The following is a 24,536-nucleotide window of genomic DNA, read 5'->3' as shown; positions in this document are numbered from 1 at the left end:
GGGCCCTACACTTTCTTTCCTCACGGCCAGGTTTTTCATGGAGGAAGAATCTCGGTGAGGAAAGTCATAATATGCTTGGTTGTGCCTGTGCAAGATTGCTGTGGTGTTATATGCAATTGATTTTGGACCACTTATGTTTAAGGAATATTTTTTGTCATTGTATATATATGTGCTTCATGTCAAGTTATGTCTAAATGTTATGTCATCTAGCACGATCAGTCACTAAGTGTCTTATGTTATATTTGAGTTACTGTTGGTCAGTTCTGTATAGTAGCAATATTTGTTTGGATTTAAATACAGTAAAAAGAAAATTATTTTGTGTCTCTTAAATTAGTATATATGTGTGTGTCCATATAACTGTACTTAAGGAATATTGGAACAGTTATCAAACGCATGTAGTGCTGTTTAAACTAAGCATATTCCCAACAGAACCACTGTTTCTGCTTTATGATTCATCATCTGGCATTGCTCCTCGTGGGGGTGGCACTGCAGTCCTCCACGGGCCCCATGAGAGAACTCTTTGTCAGAGTTCTTTTCGGAGTAACGCTGCAGTTGTGAGTGCAGGTGTGTGGGGGAGGAAGGTGAGTGAAATAAAATTACCACCTTGGTACCCCAAGAAACCTTTATTCAAGGGTCCATGTGGTAAGGTTAAAACAGATGACAAGGAAGGCCTCTAGAGAAATTCTATCTGAGGAGTGAGTATTTTCCTTCTGTTCTCTTGTCAGTGGGTGAAAGTGATAGTGGTGGTGAGTGTGTTTGGTCGACATGTTTCGCGCCTTACTTGGGTCCCTAGTGGATCCCGTGGCGTTTCATCAGGACAGTGCTTAAGGTGAAGGACAAAAGGGGTTTAAAATAGAAATCTGGGATGACAACACTCAGTATTCCTATGACAGCTATATTCAGGTTTCTGGCATCAGTGAGCCTAAAGGAACGTCCACTAGGCGTCCCTAGATCCAACACCACCAATAGTAAGGGATGGCCTCATCGGCGTGGTAGCACGGGGTGAAGAGGACTACGTTGCCTCTCCTCAAGTGTAGTCTATTAACTGCCCTTCCACGATCAGCAGAGGGCAGGTAATAGGCTGCACTTAAGGAGAGGCTACGTAGTCCTCTTCACTACGCCCTACCACGCCGATGGGGTCATCCCTTACTATTTTAAGTAAAGCTGTGCAGGAACATGAGGTGACTCTGACTAATCATCAAGATCAGCTACTACCTCTGATATACTCCATGACACCAGTAGGGTAGGAGCTTGGCTTAGTGATACTCCAACCAGTTCCAAGTCATATCGGATCTCATTGGTGGAGGGGGCTTGCGCTTCAAATGGTAACCATTTTTGAACACCCATTCTGCCTTCGCTTTGGTGTGATACATTTAAGTGATCAACTTTTGAAATTCTCTGGCACACACTCTTTGAAGCAGTGCACGTTAATGTTGGTAGTTTCACCTCTAATGAAATATTGTCCTGCACTGGTTGAACTATTCAATTAAGTATTTTTTTATTACAATTTGATTTATTCGACATGTGATGAGTTTGAAAGCTTTTATGCCTGTACATATGTTATCCTTTTTGTACTTTCACACTGGAGTTCTGTTTGTGATGTACCTAGTTCAATATATGTAAATTCAGGAGGGGGAGGCCAGAACCACTCAAGTAAACTGTGAATGAGATTGCTACTCTGATCCTGGCAAAATATTAAACCTAAGGGCTGGTCCCTTCTGATATACTATTCTCAGCTCCTTTTTCAAGTTCCAAAGTTGAAACAGACAATACATTTTGACCATTACTTGATTTTAAATTTTGAGGTATTTTGTAAACACAATCATGTGTCCCAATGTATGCTGTAGCCAGTGCTGCACTTTCCTTTTCAGAACATTAAGGATTCGTTGGTACATGAGTTATCACAAAATGGCTCCTATCAGATATGTGTTGCCTAATTAACAAATGGAAGATGATACATGCCACAAACAGGGGTTAGTTCTGGCAGGGATGATTTAATAAGTGTACTCAATACCATCTGCTTGTGCACGTTTTACAATTCGTTCTTACTTTTCTGTTACAGGTGGTCTTTTATGACAAGAAATGTGTCTTTGTGGAAGCACAGCCTTGCTTTTACTGCAATGACCAGCTATTGAAACAGTGTGTATGGTGCGACTATCATTCTGCTAGAAACTGTATTTTGACGTGTGGTCCCATTCATAAGTCCATTTGTTTATTATGAGACTCAGAAAGCTGAAGACTTTGGGATGAATCGATATTATAAAAAGATCTTCGATTTTGCAAGATTTAATAATCTTTCCAAAGAAGCCTTCAGGTGACATTTTATTCACAATTTTAGTGATCATTTTTTTTAATTTTGACATCAGCCAACATCAGGTTCATTTTTTTCTGAGAGTATGTTCCAATGTTTGTGGATGGTAGTTCTTTCTGACTTGATCAATGCCAAGTGATTTTTTGCCAGACGTCTTGATTAATTCTCTTGTATATTTTTGTGGTTGCTTTGTAGATCCGACTACTGTCCGGAGTCTTACGACTTTTCTCTCTATTTCTGCTTATGGTCACAAATGCATATTTCTTACATTTGAAAATTGCTGACAATGACTCACTGGATTGTTTTGTCAGTGTCCTCACAAGATTATTCCTATTAAGTCTACTGCTTTATACTCACTGACTCAGCCCCATGTTAAAGTCAATTATGTTTAGTAAGTTAATAGAGGTGTTCCTTTCCTGGCCTATCTAGAATAGCTTTGGTTGATTATGAGCTTACACTTATGATCTGTACACCATTGAGCTCTCTATGATCTCCATGACCTCAGAGATGTGTAGCAGGTGATGCCTCATTCCATTGGGCTCCATTTGTGCTCTTGCAGAGTGTAAAGTTCTATTTCAAATATTCAGAGTAGCGAATGGTAGTTTCACATCTAAGGGCCTGATTTAGAATTTAGTGGTTGGGCTACTACATCAAACATTTGAAGGATATCCTGTCCACCTTATTACAGGTGCATTATTCACTATGCCACTTGTGATAAGGCCAATGGGATATCTTTCACCTTTGCGATGGAGTAACCCATCTGCTAAACTTTAAATCAGGACCTTATTATGTGTCCCATTCCACTTCTTTCTGAATAAAATTGTAGCTAGAAGTAATGTAGTTATTCACATTGTTATCATAGGACACTTTTTTGGCAAGTAGGAAGAAACTCATAGACACAATTCTTAAGAATGTGACCTGACCAGGGGTTTCAGAAGAACACAGTTAAAGAGGAGGTGTCATCAATTTTAGCTAAAGTAGGCTTCCCAGAATTGAAAAGTGGGCGAGGTAGTGTTTTTTCAAAATCTCTTCCAGGATTGAATTGAAACATTGTCCGTTGAACACCAATGTACAGACATCTTTAGCTATCTGTCTTTCTCTAAAGTTGTAATGAGTATCTCCCTTTTCTTTGTTTTTATATTTTTTATTGGCCTTTCAGATTCCGGGAGTCCTCACACTCGTACATTGTTAATTGAAGGGGCTGTATTTCGAGAATCAGATATATTTACAGTAAGAAATTGGATTATTAATTAAAGGGGTGAGAAACCACTTCAAATAATAACCCCAATCATTGTCAGAGTGAATCACAAAAGTCACTAAGTAAACCTGTCCTTAACTCTCTGGTAGAATGGCACAAAAGTAGTCAGGCTTAACATAGAGGAACTTTCTAAAGTTTTTATGTAGTACTCACAAAATAATAAAATGTAAACACAACACAAGAAAAATTTGAAATCAATTTAGAAAAATAGAGTACATTTTCATAAATAAAATGACACCAAAAGAACATAAACCCAATCCGTAGAACTGGTGTTATACATTTTTAAATCTAAGGTCCGAAAATAGTGCCAAAGGGCGTGAATCTCAAACTGCACTTATCTGGTCACACTGAACAGGAACAAAGGTGCAGGCCAACAGCGATAGAGTGCACCCCGGGAACGGTGAGTTGTACCTTTTGTCCTTGGTGCAGGGGTTGAGCGGTGCTGCAATGCGAGGCTCTGCATTGGACCCTATGAAGCCGCTCATCAGGAGCTGCACTGCACAGCAATGCAAGGCTCTGTATTGGATCCAGTCAGGCCAACTACCAGGACCTGCGTGGTGCTGAGAGGCGAGGCCCTGCCTCGTTCTGCGTCACTCTGAATTGGATCTGGTGAAGCCTTTAGATATGCAGGAAGAGGTACACTCAGACTCCAGCCAAGGGTTCAAGAACTTGAGGAGGGAACTTGGAGGTCAGGACTCACTCCCACAGAGGCCAGGACAGGGGATCAGGTCAGGTCAAGTTGGATCTGGTCAGCTGGAAAAAAGGAAGGGCCTCTAGAAGCTTGTGTCCCATCATATCAAACTGGAAGTCAGCCTGGGTTCAAGACATGCAGGTCCACTCTTCCTTCTTCAGACAGCAGGGCAGTCCTTCTTCTAAATCTTCTCAGATCCTGTAGTGTTCAGATTTCAGGTACCGGTGATGCCAATGTTATATCCAGTACCAGTGTGTGGGTGGGGGACACCATCTGTCTAAGCCTAAACTGGTCAGTTCTACCCATTCTCCTTGGTTTGGATCCAGCCTGGATAGTCATACAAATGGCAGGAAGGCCCAGGTGTGAGAAGCATCTGCCAGTGACAGGATAGGCATTTTCTGAATTTAGTCGGGCTGGGTAGAGACACCACGCTATTCTCTGAAGTGCAATCAGAGAAGGGACAGGGGCACTGCATACCCCAGTCATCCTGTCAGGAAGATCTATTCCCTCTACATCCAGGTCATTTTTCCACTGTCTGGTTCCAATACACATTTCCTAGTGGACGAGACATCAACTGTCCAATGACAGCTGACCCCGCACAGAAAGGCCCTAGAAACTTTAGGCAGGAAAATGATGATTTTCTAAAAGTGAAACACACAAGTGGTGATGGGAGAAATGCTTGCAAATTGTCTAACCACTGGCAATCGCTCAGGGTAGCATCCCATCCCATTGTTCTTTTGCTCACCATGCCACTTCAGATTTGACCCAGCAATACGTCAATCAGTCTTGACTCTTCTCCTCATGGAGCAATCCAGCCCAAACTGCCAGGCCAGGTCCTGCCTGAACCAGAACACATGCAACCCAGGACCGGTGTAGCCTTAGTTATGGGCTCATTAGTGTGCTGCCCTAAGTGGGATGGGTATGCTCAAATGTGGGTTCCGTGCACACTGTGTGAGGGGAACCAAGCTATATCTGACTGATGAGCCTATAACTAGGGCGAAACAGATCCTGGGTTGCTTGTGTTCCAGTTCAGGGATACTTACCTGGCAGGGTAAACACCATGGTTTTTCTCTCTTAGGTACCCAAGGAGGAAGTGCCAGCCGTTCCAGCAGTTGCAACTCTTCTCTTCAGTGTGAGATCAAGAGATTCCGATGAGGATGGCACTACTCGGACGTGCTGAATTGCTGTGAGGTTCTCAGCCATTGAATGCACCAAGATGGATGGCTTGATGTTCAGCTGGTCACTGCTGCAAAAGAAACTTGGATTCAGACCAGATCAAATTGACTACCTGTTTGCATCTCCTGGTGGTAAAGTCTTTTTAGTGATTTTCCACCAGCCTTGCATTATTTGAACAATGCCTCAAGTGCTTTAATGAGAAAAATGACACCGCTTGTCTGAAAGGTATTTGCCATAAGTGCCCCAAAGATGGGTGAATGCCTCCATGTTTAATGAATATGTTCAGAGTGCTAACATAATCACTTTGCTAAATCAGTTTTGCATTGTTTCAAATGGCGACATTGTGAGAGATGCTGATGGAGTTAAGACTGGCTACTTTAAAGCCTTAGAGGCGTTAAAAAGAGGCCCAACCACTTAGGCGATAAGGTAAATAACATGTGCTATTAGACTGGGAGGAGCCACAGGCACTGTCTTTTATGTGGGTCAACCAAAAAAGTACAGAAAAAGTAATTGGGATTGGAATTTGACTAAAGATTGTACTGCACCTTTCTGCACAAAGTGTAGAAATATTGCCCATGAATCAATCAAAAAACAATCAAAAACATTTATAGAGCGCACTACTCACCAGTGAGGGTCTCAAGGTGCTGAGGGGGGTGGGGAGGTGCTGCTACTGCTCGAACAGCCAGGTCTTGAGAAGTCTCCTGAAGGTCAGCAGGTCCTGGGTCTGTCAAGTGCAGCTTAGTTCAGTGGAGAGGTTCATGGATCACGTTCTAAAAATTGTGTACTCGTTAATTAAAGCTTTTCTGATATATTTAATTGTACATCAGACCAATCGACTGGTTCATGGTTATGTTACAGTACTGACGTTTTTTAGCTTCATTCTTTAAGGCCAGTGCATGTGAGCAAGTATTTGGTATTTTAAATGTGTAACAGTTTTTATTAAGTACACAAATACAATGTTTTACTAGAGACAGCTTAGATTGATTGAGAAAATAAAAGAATTGCTGTGGCAAAATCCCCATGTGAAATGCGGTTGTTCTCATTTAGAGCAAACAAAGTGGGAATACCATGTGCAATTAGAGGTGGTGGACTCCCTGAAAGCTTGAGCCAGACACGAGCCAGATGCCTGGCTCTGGCTCAGCTCAAGGCCTTCACAGACCCTCGAGCCAAAATCACACCGGGCATTCATGCCGCTTCTCACTGCAACCCACTCTCTAACCTAATGAGCCAAGAGGACCTAGCTAAAGCAACCAAACTGACGGATTCTTCCTTATTTTGGAAAATTATTAATAGTCCCTGTTTCACAGAAGCATCAACCTCGACAGTATGTCACCACATTACACCAGATCAATGGGTTTTCCATTATGAAAAAGTCTACAGTGAAGCCTGCACTAGTGAGTAGTGTAGACATCTCCCTTTGTGTGGCGGCTCCCCCGATTATTTTCTTCTTGGAAGAGGTAACCCTAAGCATTGAGCTTTTGTCCCCAAACAAGGCCCCAGGCCCTGACGGTATTCCCCCGGATCTCTTTCGTGACAACCCAGAGGTCTGGGTCCCCTTACTAACCCAACTCCTAAACGCAGCAGCCTCGAAAGGGACACCGCCATGATAGTGGCAATTTTCAAAACAGGAGACAAGGATAAGCCGCAATCTTACCACCCAATTTCCCTTATTGATGTTAAAGTTAAGGTTCTGGGCTGTTTTTTTTGTAATCTAGATTGTCTATGTGGGCAACAGATAACAAGATATTATCGGAAGTCCAATATGGTTTTCGTGAAGGCCTATCAACATTGGATCAATGTCTCAATCTGTATCTTCTGATTGCCAAGTATACCATGGCCCAATCGGGCGCCTTGTATATGGCCTTTATGGACCTTACGTCCGCATTCGATCGGGTAAACCGGTCTAAATTATGGGACATTTTAATCTGGAAGTGGATCCTCGAATCGTACATCTACTTACATCACTCCATGCCCACACATCGTCGGCAGTGAGAGTCTCACTAGAGGGAGATCTTACCAAACACTTCAATTGTACACGGGGGATGCATCAAGGGTGCATCTTAGCTCCTTTTTTAATTCTCGGTGTATATCAACGGCCTCGAGGCGGCACTCCTGGCCCTTCAGTCAGACTCTCCTAGAGTAGGTAGGAGAGTGTTGCCATGCCTACTCTATGTGGATGAGGCGGTGCTCCTGGTCCTCACGGCCCGGGCCTGCAGGTCCTGATAGAAGGGAAGCTGAATAAATCCATGGGAGCCATTACCAGTTTTGCGAGTAGATTGGGTTCATGGGCCCCGGAGGCTATTTTAAAACTCTATAAGTCCAAAACTATCTCAAGAGTAGTATATGGTAGTGAAACCTGGGGGTATGTGCCCAAACAGGTTACAGGTGGTGGATAATAAATTCCTGCTGCGGATTTTACGAGACCCCCAAGGCACGCCAGTTTGGGCTGTACATGAAGAGCTAGGGGTTGGTTTCCTGGCGGACCAAGTGGCAATTAAACCCCTAGTGTGTTGGATAAATTCCTAAAAGCAGCAGCCTTGAAAGGGACAGTGCCCTCCTGGTCCACCATTTTCAAAAAAAGAGACAAGGATAAGCCGCAATCTTACCACCCAATTTCCCTTATTGATGTTGCACTTAAGGTTCTGGGCTGTGTACTTCTATCTAGATTGTCGAAGTGGGCCACAGATAACCGGATATTATCGGAAATCCAATTTTCATGAAGGCCTAGCAACATCGGATCAATGTCCCAATCTGTATCTTCTGATTGCCAAGTATACCATGGCCCAATCGGGCGCCATGTATTTGGCCTTTATGGACCTTACGTCCGCATTCGATCGGGTAAACCGGTCTAAGTTATGGGACATTTTAACCTCATTGGGAGTGGATCCTCGCATCGTACATCTATTTACATCACTCCATGCCCACACATCGGCGGCAGTGAGAGTCTCACACAAGGGAGATCTTACCAAACACTTCAATTGTACACGGGGGATGCATCAAGGGTGCATCTTAGCTCCTTTTTGATTCTCTGTGTATATCAACGGCCTCGAGGCGGCACTCCTGGCCCTTCAGTGAGACTCCCCTAGAGTAGGTAGGAGAGTGTTGCCATGCCTACTCTATGTGGATGAGGCGGTGCTCCTGGTCCTCATGGCCCGGGCCTGCAGGTCCTGATAGATGGTTTTGTGGCATTTATGGATGGGCTGGACCTATCAGTGAATGACACCAAGTCATATGTACTAGTTGTGGGCCCACAGGGAGGGGATCTGGTCAAAAAGCTTTAAAGCCGGGACTCACACCCTTGGTAAGGTTCTGGCTTTCCTCTATCTGGGAGTGTTATTTGATGACAAGCTAAAGTGGGAAGCCCTCTTGGAAGGGTAGCTGAATGAGCTGAAAAAATCATGGGAGCCATTACCAGTTTTGCGAGTAGATTGGGTTCATTGGCCCCGGAGGCTATTTTAAAACTCTATACGTCCAAAGCTATCTCAAGAGTAGTATATGGTAGTGAAACCTGGGGGTATATGCCCCCACACAGTTTACAGGTGGTGGAAAAGAAATTCCTGCGGCGGATTTTACGGGTCCCCCAAGTCACGCCAGTTTGGGCTGTACACGAAGAGCTAGGGGTTGGTTTTCTGGCAGACCAAGTGGCAATTAAACCCCTAGTGTGTTGGATAAAGATTTTGACCTCCGATCATCAGAATTTAAATCGCATGATTTTATCGGACTGTTTGAAATTGGAGCATGGTAACAAAATACCTTGGATACATTATGTAAAGGAGTCTTTTCAGGCTATAGGTAGGTCAGACATTTTCTTTGCACGCGACACTTTAAGAAAGGTGGAAGTTAAAACCATAAAAGACTTACACCACAAATTTTTAACTGAGAACTGAAAATCTTGAGCTAAGCAAACCCTCAGTTAGGGCATATGCAATGTTAAAATTGGTTCTGGGCATTGAACCGTACCTCCTGGCCTTTACTAGTGCTCACAACAGATTTTTAATCACACTTTTTAGATTCAATCAGCTCCACCACATTTTAGCTTCCCGGTGGGTTTCTTTCCTTCACCAGATCATCGAGGTCCCTGTAGCTGCGATCTTCGATCTCCTCAGGACACGTTACATTTTATTCTATTGTGTAAATATTTTTCACTCCCCAGAAACGTTTTCTCCGGCCCCTGTTAAATGCTTGAAGTTCAGGCATGCTAAAGTGGGCCTTTTGCATTTACAGCTGTTAGCCAACCCTCTTACACTCTGTGCAGTGCTATGTTTCTTGCGGGCCACTTCTAAATCTAGATCATCTATAGTCCATTGATTCTGTGCTGCTGGTTTTATTCATGTGTATTGTTAAAAATTTTACTGTACTTTTATGAACTGTGTGCTTATTTATTATATGATGTACTGTATCTGTTATATATATATATATATATATATGGGACACCAGTTCCGGTTTGCAGAGGCTGTCGAAAGGGCGGTCTGTCACGGGTTACCGGACAACCCGAATAAGTTAAAAATACTCCCTCCTCATCAGTAGGAATACCAGAAACTCCAATAAACTGTAAATATATATTTTATTGGCACAAACGACGCGTTTCGGCTTTCGCCTTCTTCATGGTCTCACATCCATAAACACACTTCCTTATTTAAATTCATTGAAACAGAAAGCGGACTACATCACTCCAGTGCAATTTGTCAAAAGTGAGTAAAACTGCCGGCCATCTTGTAACATTATTCAGAGTCATAGAAATGTAAATGGTTATTTCAAACACCCCGTATTTACAATCGATGCGCATTTGTTTTGACAATTCATTATACACGCATGCAAAGCTCATTTAATAAAATGTTTCCATTCAAAATCCTTGAGTTTTCTCAGAACATCGCTAGTGTCACTCACATATGATGGTAATGCCTTGACCAAGTTCTGAAGAAAGAAATCCACATATTGGGATGTATGTTCAAGTAACCCATTCCTGGCTGATATTATTGGTCTGCCTGGTGGATTCAAAGGATCTTTGTGGATCTTGGGTATAAAATAAATCGTCAATACAACTGGATGGTCGTTCTTTAAAAATTTGAATTCCTGTACAGTAATCAAGTTGTTGTTTTTCCATGTCGACAGTTTTTTATAAAAGATCTCATAAATTGTCTTCAATTCTGATCCACTGCTTTTGGTGTAGCAAGTTCTGTCATTCAATTAGTTGTAGGCTTCCTTAGAGTATTATATATATATATAATGAGTCAAGAATTAAACAAAAAACAAGGGGGGGATATAAATACCCATCTAATGTGAAGTCAGAGCACCTCGTATTTTTCTCGCATTCCCTACTTGACCAGATTGTGTGACCCTAGGAAAATATTTTATTTCGCTGTGCTCTCTTTTTCCTGATTGTATTTGTGAGCACTTTGAAATACATGAGTTCAGGGTGTGTGCTACACAACCGCTTCTTTTGTGTCTGATTTAAATCGACTGTATATTCGCTCCATGTTTGAATCTGGGACACAAATAGGGTGCACATGACAAACGGTTTGTTTGTCATGGGAGGGTGGCTTGAATATCTTTAAATTCATGTTTAAAAACTCACTTTTAACACATTTTTCAATGCAGTGATATAATCTGATGCACTAAATTGAATCGCTTCTGAATGTTAATGAAATGCACTTCATACAACTTTGAAAATTCCATATTTCTATATGGTGTTGTTACATAGTTTATGTGCCAAACATTTTCAGGGTTCTGCTCATGCACGCTCTCTTATAGGCCAGTCAGACCCTCAGCTTGGCTCGGGCGGCCTGTTCTTTTGTCGGCTCTCCCACTTAGTTATTATTACCTCTCTACCTTTGAGAATTGACAGTGCTCGCTCATGGGGATATTATTTAGTACTCTAGTTTACCGCCAGCTATTGGTTTGCTGTAGAATGGAACACATAACTTGATGCAAAGTGCTCCCCCCCGCCCCTGCCCGTTTTAGGGTGAGTAGTGAAAATTAGAGCAAAACAGTCTGCTTAAATCCAGGGGGTTCGATTTAGCCCAATGGTCTCACAAATCACTTATGAGTCAACTGTCATACACACATATATTAGGGCTGGGCGGAATTTGCGAAATTAACTTTTGCAAATTATCGCGAAAATGCTAAAAATCTCCTCAAACACGCCGGAAATATCGCGAAGACGGGGACGTTTTTTTCCCGCCTGTTCGCGGTAATTTTTGAGTGATCGCGGGTCGCCAACTTACCCATGCGGCTGCTCACGGGCGCGGCCATCTTGTTTTCACTTGTCCCGCCCTCTCGCGATGCTTACTTCCTGTTCCGGGTCGCGCAATGCATGTTCTCGCCCGTTGGCGGTAGATATTTCCTGTTCGCGGCTGCTTTTACTTGATCGCGTTGCTTTTTGCTTGCTGGGGGAGAAAATATTGCGCAAACTTGCGCACGTGGTCGCAATGGGCGCGGCCAACTTGTTTTTCACTCTATTGCATGGTTCTGGGGCCTGATTTTGAATCCTTCCTACATCTTTTCAATCCTTTGTTTAAACCCCTTTTTTTTTTAACTTTCTTATTTATTATTTCTCTAACTATTTTCCTGCTTCTATAGTTTTGGTTTTTGTCTCCTTTTTTTTTGTTTTTTAGCTACTTTTTCTCTTTCTATTGCCTGCTATTATTTATTTCCTTTACTTCTTTAATTTTATTACCTTTTCTTACCCCAGAACCATGTCTAAGGGTAGGGCTGGTCGCCGTCGCAGCCAGAGCCGCGACCGCCTTCCTTGCGGAAGGTGGCACCCACAAGGGGTGCAGGCACGGGCCTTATTTGGGGAGTTGGCTGCACTGTTGTTCTTTGTGCAGTGCCACCTCCCCTCAACCCTGGCAGCAGGTGGTAGGCCTGGGTCCGGGTACGGCCTCCGGGAGCGTCGGCAGCGGTGGGGGAAGGTGCGCCGTGCAGTGTCGCGCTTCTCTGTGGTCCGGCGCACCCAGGCGCAGCTGACGCACCGGTGGTCCGACATCCTGGACCGTGAGCAGGACCTGCTGGACCTGCTAGGAGTGGTGGTCCCAGGGCTTGGTGAGTAACTATTTAATTATTACTACTTTGTGTCTGTTCTTTTGTTCTGTGTTATATATTGCGAATATCTTTTTTTTCTTCCAACCAGCTAGAATGTTGCTGCTTACATTCCAGGTTAATTACGTTTAAAAGTCTTCTGTGATTATGACACAAGTGCTCTTCTGCGCTACTACTAATCTTACTTGTTTGCAACTTTGCGTTTGCGCTCGCTTAGCGTGATTCATTCTGTATGAGTTTATTTTAGAGAAATTAAGTTACGTAATGCTACAGTGACTCTAGTCCACTCCTTACTTTGTCCTGTCACTAATAGATAGGGGCGGATTGATACTTAGGTTTAGGTACTTTGTATGAGTTTCTAATTTGTTAGTGGTATGCGTGATGCCCCCTCAGTTACATGCTGCTAGTACGGCAGTCTTTATTAGAACCTTTTCTAGTTTGTTCAATGAGTGGTGGTAATTGGCTTAGCACTAGCAGAACATCAGCATCAATCAATCAACCCAAAATTTGGTGTATACAAAAAATGTAGTCATGTGTCCTCCATTTGACCATATGCATTGTTGAGGAATAAAAGAAGTGGAAATGCATACCTAATGTACAATTAACATGCCTGGAATAGGTGGGCTAGGTTGGGTGGTAAGTCGTACTTAGGCTTAGTTGCTTGTAACTTAGTATTCTGGAATCAGAATGGAAGGCTGGATTACTGTTGATAAATAGTAATTTAAGTAGTCGATCCGCGAATCCCCCGATACTACTTGTTGACCAGATGAGATCGGTCAATTTAGTTATTGCAATTGTTGTTTACATAAGTGTTTTTTGACCGTTGTTGAAAAATATTGTATTTGTTTGACACCATCCATCAATGTTTATCTCTTTCTTATATCTTTCCTGTTCATCAGCACCCAGGGGCAGACAGACAGGGAGTGGGGAGTCGGCGGGACAACAGTCCGAACAGCACCACCAGGAGGACACCAATGAGGGCTCCTCTGCTGGCCCAGGTAAGTCTTCTTGTTTTTAATAATATTTCTTATTCCATAACTTTTACTGCACCATATTTTTCACTAACTATTGTTTGTTTCCAAATGCTATTTTTTTACCAACAATTATCCTTCGATCTGTAGGGTTTCAAAAATCTTATCCCTGCCTCTGCTATGATGACTCTCAGTACTACTACTACTATCAGTCTGTCTGTACTGTAGTAGCTAAGCTTGCCCAGTTGGCAAGTGCCACTCTTTATGTGAAAGGTTGTAATATAAAACTCATATTCACCAGTAGCTCTAGCCATTGAGTCCAATCCTTTGGGTCGTCCTCTTGTACTACTTCTAGTCTTATTGATCTTGAGTCTTTGTTAATCTTGAGGCTTTGAAAATTCACAGCAACAACAGCCCAACCAGATTTATTACTATTTTGATAGGATAGCCTATAGGACATACTACTACTGTTGTAGGGAACTTTCACATACACAGACCTTTGCACGAGAAAATAGGATGTTGGTGATGGTCGGTTGGACCTTCCTCACACACCTCAATCAGAAATTCAGAACCCACCACAATCCCCTGCTCGACTATAGTACTGTCTTGTCATAACTATTAGGTCTCTGAACCCTCCCCCCAAGATACCCAACAAGTACACAACCCAGAACATAACACACCCAACCTCTCAGTCGTGGAAGCAATGCACATGCACACCCTTACTTTAATTTGCTCACTCGTGTAAGTTACTCCCTACCAAATACCACCAAGTCTATGTACGTTCAAAATGTTTATTTTGAATTGAGAAGCTCTGTACATTGTTCTATTATAAAATGCAGCACCAACCGGAAAATCAATAACATTAAAACAATAAACATTGTTACACTTACTTACAGTTGGGAATTAAATCAAGATAACTGAACAGTGGTGAAAGGCAGCACCACCATCCCCTAGGAATTTAGTTTATATAAATTTATAAATGAAGATTTGAGTGAAGGGACCCCTCATCTTAGAAGAACCTAGTACTGGTAGTTGTTGCATCATTCAGAAGCTCTGTAAAGCTCTGGTTCGTAGAAGGGAATCTTCCGTCTGTAATGCGAAAAATGAAATGGTGCGCGTTAGTATATTGCAACTTGCAAGCATTTCTCAGCCGTGCCAAAAAGTGTAGCATTTATTGATAAGCAATATGGACTAACAGTACACCAGTACTTCCTAAAAAAGTGGCTTGTTAATGTTTTTGTTGACCGCTTGTACGCAGCGCGTAGACTAGACAGTAGCAGTGTGAGGCAGGTCATGTGGGCTCAAAGGTGTCTTATACAAAAAGCTGCAAGGTAACGTCACATGTGCAAAAATAAAAGAGACAAAGGTAAAATGGTTTCATGGCTCGGGCTAACTAAGCAAAGGCTAGAATGACCATATATAACTATTAGTGTCTACTCTACTACTACCTGATTTGTACTAGTGATGTATTTTAGTATTAACTAATTTTTCAACCTTGCTACTGATCAATAGGGGGAAGGTGTATATGACGCCTAATAAATGTGTAGTGTTTTCTAGGTGCACTACCAACCACCATTGCCGGGGCCAGCGAAGGCGACGCGGAGGGAGAAGATGCAGCAGTTGCAGCAGATACCAAATGAGCGGTAGGGGGAGTGGCAGCACCAGTGGCGGGCGGTGGTAAGTTAGATTCATAATCCTTAACTATTGTTGAACTTGACAGTACACTCACTGCAAGGGTGTACTGTATGCATATGTATACTGTACTGTTGAGACCTAGGGCCCCGCCGACACCGCAGGGGCAAACCTCCCGCCATCCCTGTAGAAAAGAGTCAGACCCCCAGATGTCGACCAGGCAGAAAAGGGTTCAATATGGCGGTGGTGTCTCTCTGAACACACCGCCAGCCATATAATCTGCATTTTGGAATGTCTTTGCGTGGCGGCATTGCCGTCCGCCACGGAAAGGCATGCAGACATTGCAGAGTATGCTTGGGGGCCCCCATGGAGGGTACTACCTACCTATGCTATGGTACCCCCCTGCCTTTCAAAGCAAAACGTGACAGGCTCCGTGCGGGGCCCGTCATGTTGTGCTTGGAAAAGCAGCGCAACATGTATTTTTAGCATTGCTTTCAGCACCGCCAACCAGAATGTAAAAAAAACAGGATGTGCCTGCCACTGTGCCGGGCGCATCATCCTAATTAATTGTCCCCAAGGGACCCCCACCCTTTTTAGCCTGAGGATGTCCGCCCGCCATCCGTAGTCGTAAGTAAGTATGAGTTGTTGGGAACATTTGAAGAGTGAACTAGAAGACTAGAATCCCTTTAATTGGCATAGGAGGGGAGTATTGAGTAACCAATGGCCTCATCTATCTGATTTCAACTCCGCTTTGAAAGTGTTATGGAGAAGAGCACCTGGTGCACTGTTCAACTAAAAAGGGAAAGACGGGTGGAAGGAAGAAGGACGGGCGAGATTTAAAATGTTATGTACTCCTGTGCTTTATAGTGCTACTCTACCATGCCACTATGTGTGTAAATAATTAACTTGTCGTACTGTTTTTCTAAGAGTATATTTTACAATTGTCTGGATTTTTTCTTTTTGATACACAGCTACTCCTAAACTCAACCGAAAGGAGTTGGCCGCCAAGGCACGGCGCCGGAAGCTGGAGGCAATCCAGCGGGAATACCGGTGGCTGGTGGTCTTAGCAGAGGAGGAGGAGGAGACTGTGGCAGCAATTGAAGACTCCTCCAGTGCCCCGGGCCCCAGCCACCGCCCTCCAGCAGTACGGCACCACCGTATGGCGGCTGCCCGCCGCCACCGTAGTGCCATCTCTCGTGCCCCCCCCCACTGTGGCTGCAACTGCCGCGCCCTCACATGCCGCGTCGCCCGTTTAGAGGAGCAGATGCGTGTCCTCCTTGAGTCCCGCCCCACACCTTAGTCCCTGTCATCAAGTTCTGCCCCTTTTTTAATTCTTGTTTGGGTGGGTGGGAACTGGTTTGGGCGCTGGGTTTGGGTTTTTGCTTTACGGACTTTTTCTCCTGGACTTTCCAATGGACATTGGTTGGGGTTAGGGAGGGGGGTGGGTCAGCTTTTGTGGGTTTATTTTATTTTTGTAAGGGTAAATTAAATATATTTTTCTATGTTACATGCAATGTTGTTAATGTTTTGTAGGTGGGGTAACTGTTTTACATCACACTGTTTCCTTGCTGGTGCAGGGCCGCCCATAGCCTGTGTTTGATATAAATAATTTGCTAACTGTTTAAGACACAAACAGATAGATGCGACACACCTCAATGATTGACTTGTCCTACTAGTACTTTCAGTCTGTCCTCTAGGCTATGCATTCTTTATCTGGACTGGTGTGTAAAATTGAAATCATTGACAACATGTCCATTATTAATTTGGCCTCCCCCAAACTTCTCTCTTACCTGTGCTTGATGTTTATGTTTAACTTCGGCACAGCAATGGCTGCATGGTGAAGATGGTTTCCTTTTTCTAACATGCCATGATTGGGGTGGTGGTGGTGGTAGTATAGTAGTGGTAGTAGACACTGGCAGGGCGGCAGCGTTTGCAAAAAAAGAAAAGGAGACAGTCAATCGCCTTTGAGAGACTGTTAGAGGAGTAGGAGAATGAAGTACAGTACAGAACTTACCGAGCAACAATAATATGCTAAAATATTTTACAACAAAACATAATGGTGGTTGGGATAGCCTACTAGACAGAGTTACAAACTACAGTTGTGTCGAGTCACTTGACTAGGCCTACAGCCTAACAGTTAGTGCTGTATATGAGGAATGACAACAAACAAATCCAATCAATGCCGGCAATTAATGCTGAGGTAGATGTTCCTTTGTAAATAAAATTACCTCTAAAATATCCTACTCATGGGTGGGCAAGCAGAAGAAGATCATTGCTCTGCCTTGAAATTGAAGTACTGTTGCTTTTACCACATCCGCCCCAGCAAGTGTGTGATTAAGTATTGGTGTACATTTAATTTAGTCACACCTCGACAATAAGCCACACAGCCCGGGGGAATAGGGTTAGGGTTTGTTGAATGGATGGGAAGGGGGTTTTTGGGAAAGGTTTGACATAGAAAAACAGTATACATGGACAAACAAACGACAATCATTGAAGACTACCATATCCATATGTTAAGGGAGAAAAAGGAAATGCATGCATGATGATGAGAGACCCGGATTACATACACTTCTAGTTCTTGTTCTGTTGTTCCGGCCTTAATACTTTTACAGATAGCAAATAGAAATTTTAAATATTGGTAGGGAAGAATCGTAAACAGAGAGCAAACCTAATGATGATAATAACAACTCCGAGAACACACTGTTGTAAAGATTGTATACAAAATATTAATCAAATTATTTTAAAGAAGATAAAAGTGGATACTGTTACTGTGTTATCCTGGTAAAAAATGTGGACTGGATTTGCATCTCGGCATTCCTCTTGGTCCTCTCGTCCATCAATCTTGGGTGTGTCGCCTCGCCACTCGCCACTGCCCGGCTGGAAAAAAAATGTCGATTTATTGGTAAGGTAAGTTTGCATTGTAATGTTTTCCAAAGTATAGGGCAAGGGCCGGCCTGTGATTGTAGATGGAAAACCAAAGGGGATATTGAGAAACAAAGTTGAAACAAATGCACAAGTTATGGTGTAGTGCAACAAGAACACTTTCCGAGGTGGCATGTATGCATCATCTCTACTCTAGTCTGTTTCCAGCATTGACCTTCAACAATAACAGGAGAGAACAGTCCCACAGTGCTTAGCAGTAGCACATCCTACGTTAAGACTTTAGAGTCCTTATTTATTTATTTATTTTTTTAACGAGTTGGACACAGGCAACGCACATTATCCATTCCAAACATAGCATTTTACAGTTTAAGTTAGTAAATCAATGCACCGCAGTCATCCCACCGCTACACTCTATTCCACTTCTACAGACATTTGGGTCTGCTGTGGTTGTTGTTGACGTATTTACCTTTAGGCTTTTAAGTTTATGCCACTCATGAAACGTCCTCCTGACTTCATCATCATCTCCGATACTTTTACTGACTGACTGTGAAGATCGGCCTGCAGTAGAAGTAAAATTGTTATTACAAAACAAGAGTAGAAATATTATTGACTTGAGTCAGTCTTTAGTGTGTACAGAAAGATAGTTTACTAGTACACTTTGACTTCACTTTGTGCACAACAAACAAACAACGAAAACACAAAGACCAATCGCTCAGAGTCAGGTGTCCAATGCATGCCATTAATTGTCATTACCTGTTCCTTCTCATCTTAAGTTAACGGGCCGTCTATTTCGCCATTATCATGATGGACGGTGCTGTTGTGTCAATCATACTCATTGCGCAGATAGAGTGAGTCCCCTTCCTGTATTGAATTAAAAGCAATGTATCACCAAGCTGCAGGAGAAGTACACATTTCATATTTGCAAGAAGGGGAAAATTGAATTCACCTTGAGTTACGTTTAGTGTGTTCTGTAGAAAGTTGATTAGTGGCAGTGCACAATTACATAAATTCATGCACAACAAACACAACAAAATCATTCAGTCTGAGACTCTGCGTCCAATGCATGACATCAATCATTACCTGTTCCATCTTTGTTCAGTTAATGGCCAGTCTCTCTCGGCTCTGAAAGGAGGATAGCTATAGTAGTCATCTGATTCATGCTCCACTTCTTTTGGCAGGACTAGGAAAGTTTTAATTTGTTCTTGTAGTATTTTACCATCATCCAATCATCATTCATGAGGGCAATGGATTTGGGCGGGAGATTCCGTATGATGGAGCGGAGGAGCTGGATTCGGAGGACTGTATTGTCAAATTGCAGACACCTGAAGATTGTATATTAAATAAAAAGAGTAGAAGACGGTGGTAATGGATTTGTTGTGATTCACAAGTCTGTAACCGGAACGACAGCCACACAAATAAAGGTGGGAAAAAAGGGAGGAAGACAGTAAGTGCAAGCCTAATTGTCAGGGAAGTATAGCTCGTCCTCAAACTCTGGGGGGCCAGCTAGTAGTAGGTAATAATCATCATGTGACACACTACTTCCGTCACCTGAGCCGCTGTCCTCATCTTCCTCCATTGCTTCATGTATTGTGTAATTCGGTGGTATGAAGTGCTGATTCATTTTGATCATTGTTAACCTCTCCACGTTTTTGGGCGAGAGACTGGTCCTTCTCAATGTTGCAATGGAACCAGCAGCACTGAAAACACGTTCGGAAGAGACACTTGCGATAAGGCAAGCCAGATAGCTTATCGCCAGCCTGCTGAGCTGTGGCCATTCAGACCTTTTCCTACACCAATACTGCAATGGGTTTTGATCAATGTACACCTCTGTTGGGTCATCCAGATAGGCCTGGACCATCCGCTCAATGTTCAGGGTTGCTGCTGGTTTCATGCTCTTTTCTCTGTGCATCAGCACTGTGCTTATTAATGCCTAACTTTACATACCAATCGTGTAATGATTGTACTCGGCCTAATGATCCAGTTATTGTTTCTGTGGTCGATAGTGATGGTGAGTGTTGTGATCCAAACGCACTGCCCTCAACCGACGAAGTTGCACTTGATCCTGCATGGCCTGCTGCAGTACTTCTTGTGGGTTGATCTTGTGGGCTTTTAATTAGCAGCCGTTCGTTTTCCAACTTACTGGCTGCTTCAGCTATACAAGTTTTGTAGCGGGCAACATCAATCTCGGTAAAAGCAAAGAATGTCTTCAGTCCAAATTTTGCACGTGGATCCAGAATTGTGGCACAAATGTAATGTTCTTGTGACAATATTTTATTTTGTATCCTTTCATTTTCAGCTAAGCGCCGGGATAAGCTCTCCACCAAGTCATGGGCTTGCCTTTTGTCCTCTACACCTTTGTATGATTCAGACACATTATTCAGCTGATGCTCTAGCATTTGCAATAATGGGATAGCTTGGCCCATTGTACAGTCCTCCTTGCTGACTTCACGTGGGAAGACCTCAAAAGGACAAAGCATCTCCGTCAGGCTTTTAATTAGGCTCCATTGCTCCATCTCAAGGCTCATGCCTTTAACAGTAGCATCCCCTCTTCTTTTCCAGACATATTCATGGAGTGACCTGTACTGCTCATACAGATGATCATGCATGTAATACGTTGAGTTCCAACGTGTTGCCACCTCCTGGATGAGTGCCTTGACTGGCATCCTATGTTCACGTTGGATGATCCTCAGCTGCTTCCGAGCTTTAAAAGAATGGCTGAAATGAGTGCATATTCTTCGGCAGATGGCCAGTAAATTGCTGACTATGGGTTCTTTTTTCAGAAAGTCTTGAACTATAATGTTTATGCAGTGCGCCAAACACGGAACCCTGAAATAGGACCCAAGTTCCATGGCCTTAAGTACATTACTGCCATTGTCTGTGGCAACAAAACCAATACCAAGCCCTCTTGGCCGCAGCCATTCCAAAACCTTGCTGCGAAACTCCTGTAAAATGTTTTCAGCCGTAAGCGATTTCTCCATGGCGAACATGGCTACAGTTGCATGTTTCCGAGTACCTTCATAAATCGCAGCTGTGTCAACAGCACCTCATGCAGATAGCTTATCTCTAACCCCCACAAAAGAGATCCATTGTGCAGTGATGCACATGTAATCTGTGGCTTGGCAACTGGTCCCTATGTCTGTTGTCAGGTGGATATTGTGAACAGCACTCTGCTGCAAAGCTTGTCCAACCAATTCCAGCACATCATGATGTAGTGCCGGAACAGCAATTCTTGCGAAATAGGACCGTCTGGGAACCTTCCATTTAGGCCAGATGGCAGACACAAATTCAAGGAAACCCACCCCTTCCACAAATGAAAAAGGAAGAAGGTCCAGCACTAACATTTTAGCCAGCTTCGCATTGTACAATCGTGCCGTTGGGTGGTTGCGTTGGAACTGCCCCTCCAACCTAAACATGCTCTCAATGGTAGGCTGGATTACTTTCCTTTGTGGTGCTGTTTTCATTAACCCACTTAGGTTCAACTACACAGTTTGTCTCATTGCGGTACTCGGTCGGCTTGGTGTCTCAGCCTGACTCTGAGTATGGCTCTTACTGCGGTGCCACTCTGATGTTACTGAGGAGGATGTGGGCGGTACCACTGCACTACTGGGGACAGGGCTAGAAATGCCTCCCTCTTCTTCACCTTCCACCGCAATAATATCGCTCCCTGATTCTTCCTGACCAAGTTCAATGGGTTGAGTTTTTCTACTTTCTTTTAACTGAAGTAGGTGATTCTCCCAGACGATAGTGTGGTGTATTCTGAGATGACTTGCTTGTCCTCCGGTACCATAGTTTGTACCAAGCTTACCAAGCCGAACACCTTGACGACAAATTGAGCATATAGCAACGTTCTCCTCCTTGGTGCTAACAGAAAAGAAGTCCTAAACTGGGGAGGAGAACTTTCTGGCACTGCTGGATGTGCCACTTTCAATACCAGATGAACTGGAGACTGTGCTTGAAATGTGACCCTGTGCACTTAGACTGTGACTTTTACTACCACTACCTACTGAGATGGTTGAGCTGGATGTAGGCCCCTGCCGGCCCTTGGAAAATATGGCAGCTGGAGGTAGTGGTGGTGTAACCTGTGTTGGTGATATCCGTGCTACATCCCACTCAGTAGCAGCCTTTCTGGATAGGGTGAGAATGTTGGTCTCCAATCCCTTTGGGGCGGGAGTAATGTGCGTGATGACTGGCTCTTCTTCATCAACATCATCACCCCCTCTTCTACATCTACCTCCATAACTCTAAGTTTTTCTGGGACCTTCCTTTTCAGAAGCATTGTCTTGTGGCGTATATCACTCTCAGACTGAGCTGGTGGGAGCCAAGTGGCATCACGATCATCAGAAGCGGGGCTTGAAGAAGAAGATGATGGACTAAGCCTGCTTTTCCTTGCTGGTGGTCTGGAAGACAATAGATCTTCTGAAACAGTGGTTTGACTTTGCTCCACTTTGTCTGCAGGAAGCTCGATTTCCTGAAATGCCCCTACGTCAGGAGCAACAACTACTATGGTGGGCTGTTGCGGCCGCTGCTTATCTTGTTGCGGCCGCTGCTGTTCTTGTTGCGGCCGCTGCTGTTCTTGTTGCGGCTGCTGCTGTTCTCATTGCGGCTGCTGCTGTTCTTGTTGCGGCTGCTGCTGTTCATGTTGCGGCTGCACACTTATCTCCTGAGTTTGCGCCTGCGTTGAACTTAATTGTATACTACTTTGCGGTAATGACATTTCTTCAACATTGCTGCTAGTTACTAGACTGGCTACCTCTGCGACACTAAAGCCCTTGGGCCTAGGTTGGTGGGGTTGGACCGCTGTGCTGCTCCCAGCTTGGTTCCCGGACAACGCTGCTGCAGGCGTAACTTTTTTGGTGCCAAAATAAACATTGGCCGGCACACCACCAGTCGTGGTTAATTGCACTTCCTTTTTCTGTTCCTTCTTCTCACCGGCAACTTTCTTGGTACTGGACCTGGTACGTTTCTTTGGGGCCATCTTCTTCAGATGTCTGGCAGGATGCAGATGCACAACAAGTTCTGGTCACACGTGGGCGTGATGCGCAGCAGGACTTCTGTCTGGCTGGCAGTACAACGGGTAGCCGGGTGATGCTGATGACACCTCCTCCTCTGTCTTTTGTGCACCTAAAAGCATATAAGCCAGGAGAAGAACATCAGTGAAATGTTGCATTTGTTGTTGTGGTTGTTACTTGGTACTGGACTAGTGCAAACAAAAGATATAGTCTAGTCATTTATGACTTTTTTTTTAACAAGGGCTATGTTATACTACTGTGTACAGTCACACACTACACTCTCAGGAAGGATAGGAAAGTTAATAATAACCACCAAAATAAAATTGTAATGGAAGTGGGGTGGACCCTATGTGCCATTAAATTATTTGAGCATCTCAGCATCCATGGAGCTGCTGCTGGCAAAGGGGGTGGATGGATGGAAGCAGTAAGCCAAATAGCCAATAGGAAAACCATGCAGGCCTATGGCAAAAGCAGGACACTAATAAATCCCAGTCCAAACACAAAATCAATAAGGCCACCAGCCACATGGACACTCACAAATCACAAACAAGCAGGGGGCCTGGGAACACCAGGAGCTGACAAAAGGCCTATAAAAGCCAGGTAAAGGATGCATACTAAAGCACACTGCTCTGCCTTTTTAATGCAAAAAAAATGGAAATACGAACATTCACAGGCCCCAAAAAGGTCTGCAGGGTGCATGCATTGCACACCAACACAGTGCACACCAGACACATACAACAAAAGCATGTCTTTAAGACAACCAACATCAGAAAGGCCACCCCAAAAAAACACACTTCCCCAACTCCATGCCCTAAATGATGTCTAAATTCAACAGACCACACAGAAAACACTTGATTAATAAAGCTGTGGCTACCTGCTCTGATCCTAGTGGATGAAAAAGCAGGCCTGTTGGCAGACAAGGCCAGGCAAGCTTGCAGCCCTAGGCTTCAAAATGGCCAACAGCCACATGGCCAGGCCCAACAACATCAGAAAGCCCACCCCCAAAAAACACACTTCCCCAACTCAATCCAATGCCATCCATGCCCTAAATGATGCTTGAAAATGAAATACATTCAAAAAACACCAAAGGAACAGTTGCTTCATCATGCACACACCCATGAGGTCATGCCCATGACTAGCTCGGGCCTACTACTGACTATTACTACCGACAACATTTAAAAAAAAGGAATGATGATAGTTACCAAAAATAAATTGTAGTTACAGCAACTGCAATGCCCACAATCAAACAGACACAACAACCACTTACTTGTAAAATATCCAAATAAAAAAATCCTCAAATCCAATTGCAATGATGCAGCAGACAAAAAGAGTGATCTTTCCAGCTCAAAATCCAAAGGCAGAATGAGCAGGAGACGGACAAAGCACTGGGAGGAGCCTGCTGGACAGGAACAGGAAGTTGGAGATTCTGTGTCACTTCCTCCCTCTCCCCACCTTTTTAAAAAAGGACTCCTTGCACAAAAAAGGACAGCCAAATGTCAATCTGAGGAGTTGTTTTCATCCAAAATAATCATTTGCAGAAGGTTTCATGCTGCTAGAGCTGATATTC

The sequence above is a fragment of the Triturus cristatus genome, chromosome 12, assembly GCF_964204655.1.
Source record: "Triturus cristatus chromosome 12, aTriCri1.1, whole genome shotgun sequence".
Taxonomy (NCBI): Eukaryota; Metazoa; Chordata; class Amphibia; order Caudata; family Salamandridae; genus Triturus; species Triturus cristatus.
This window is presented reverse-complemented; position numbering follows the sequence as displayed.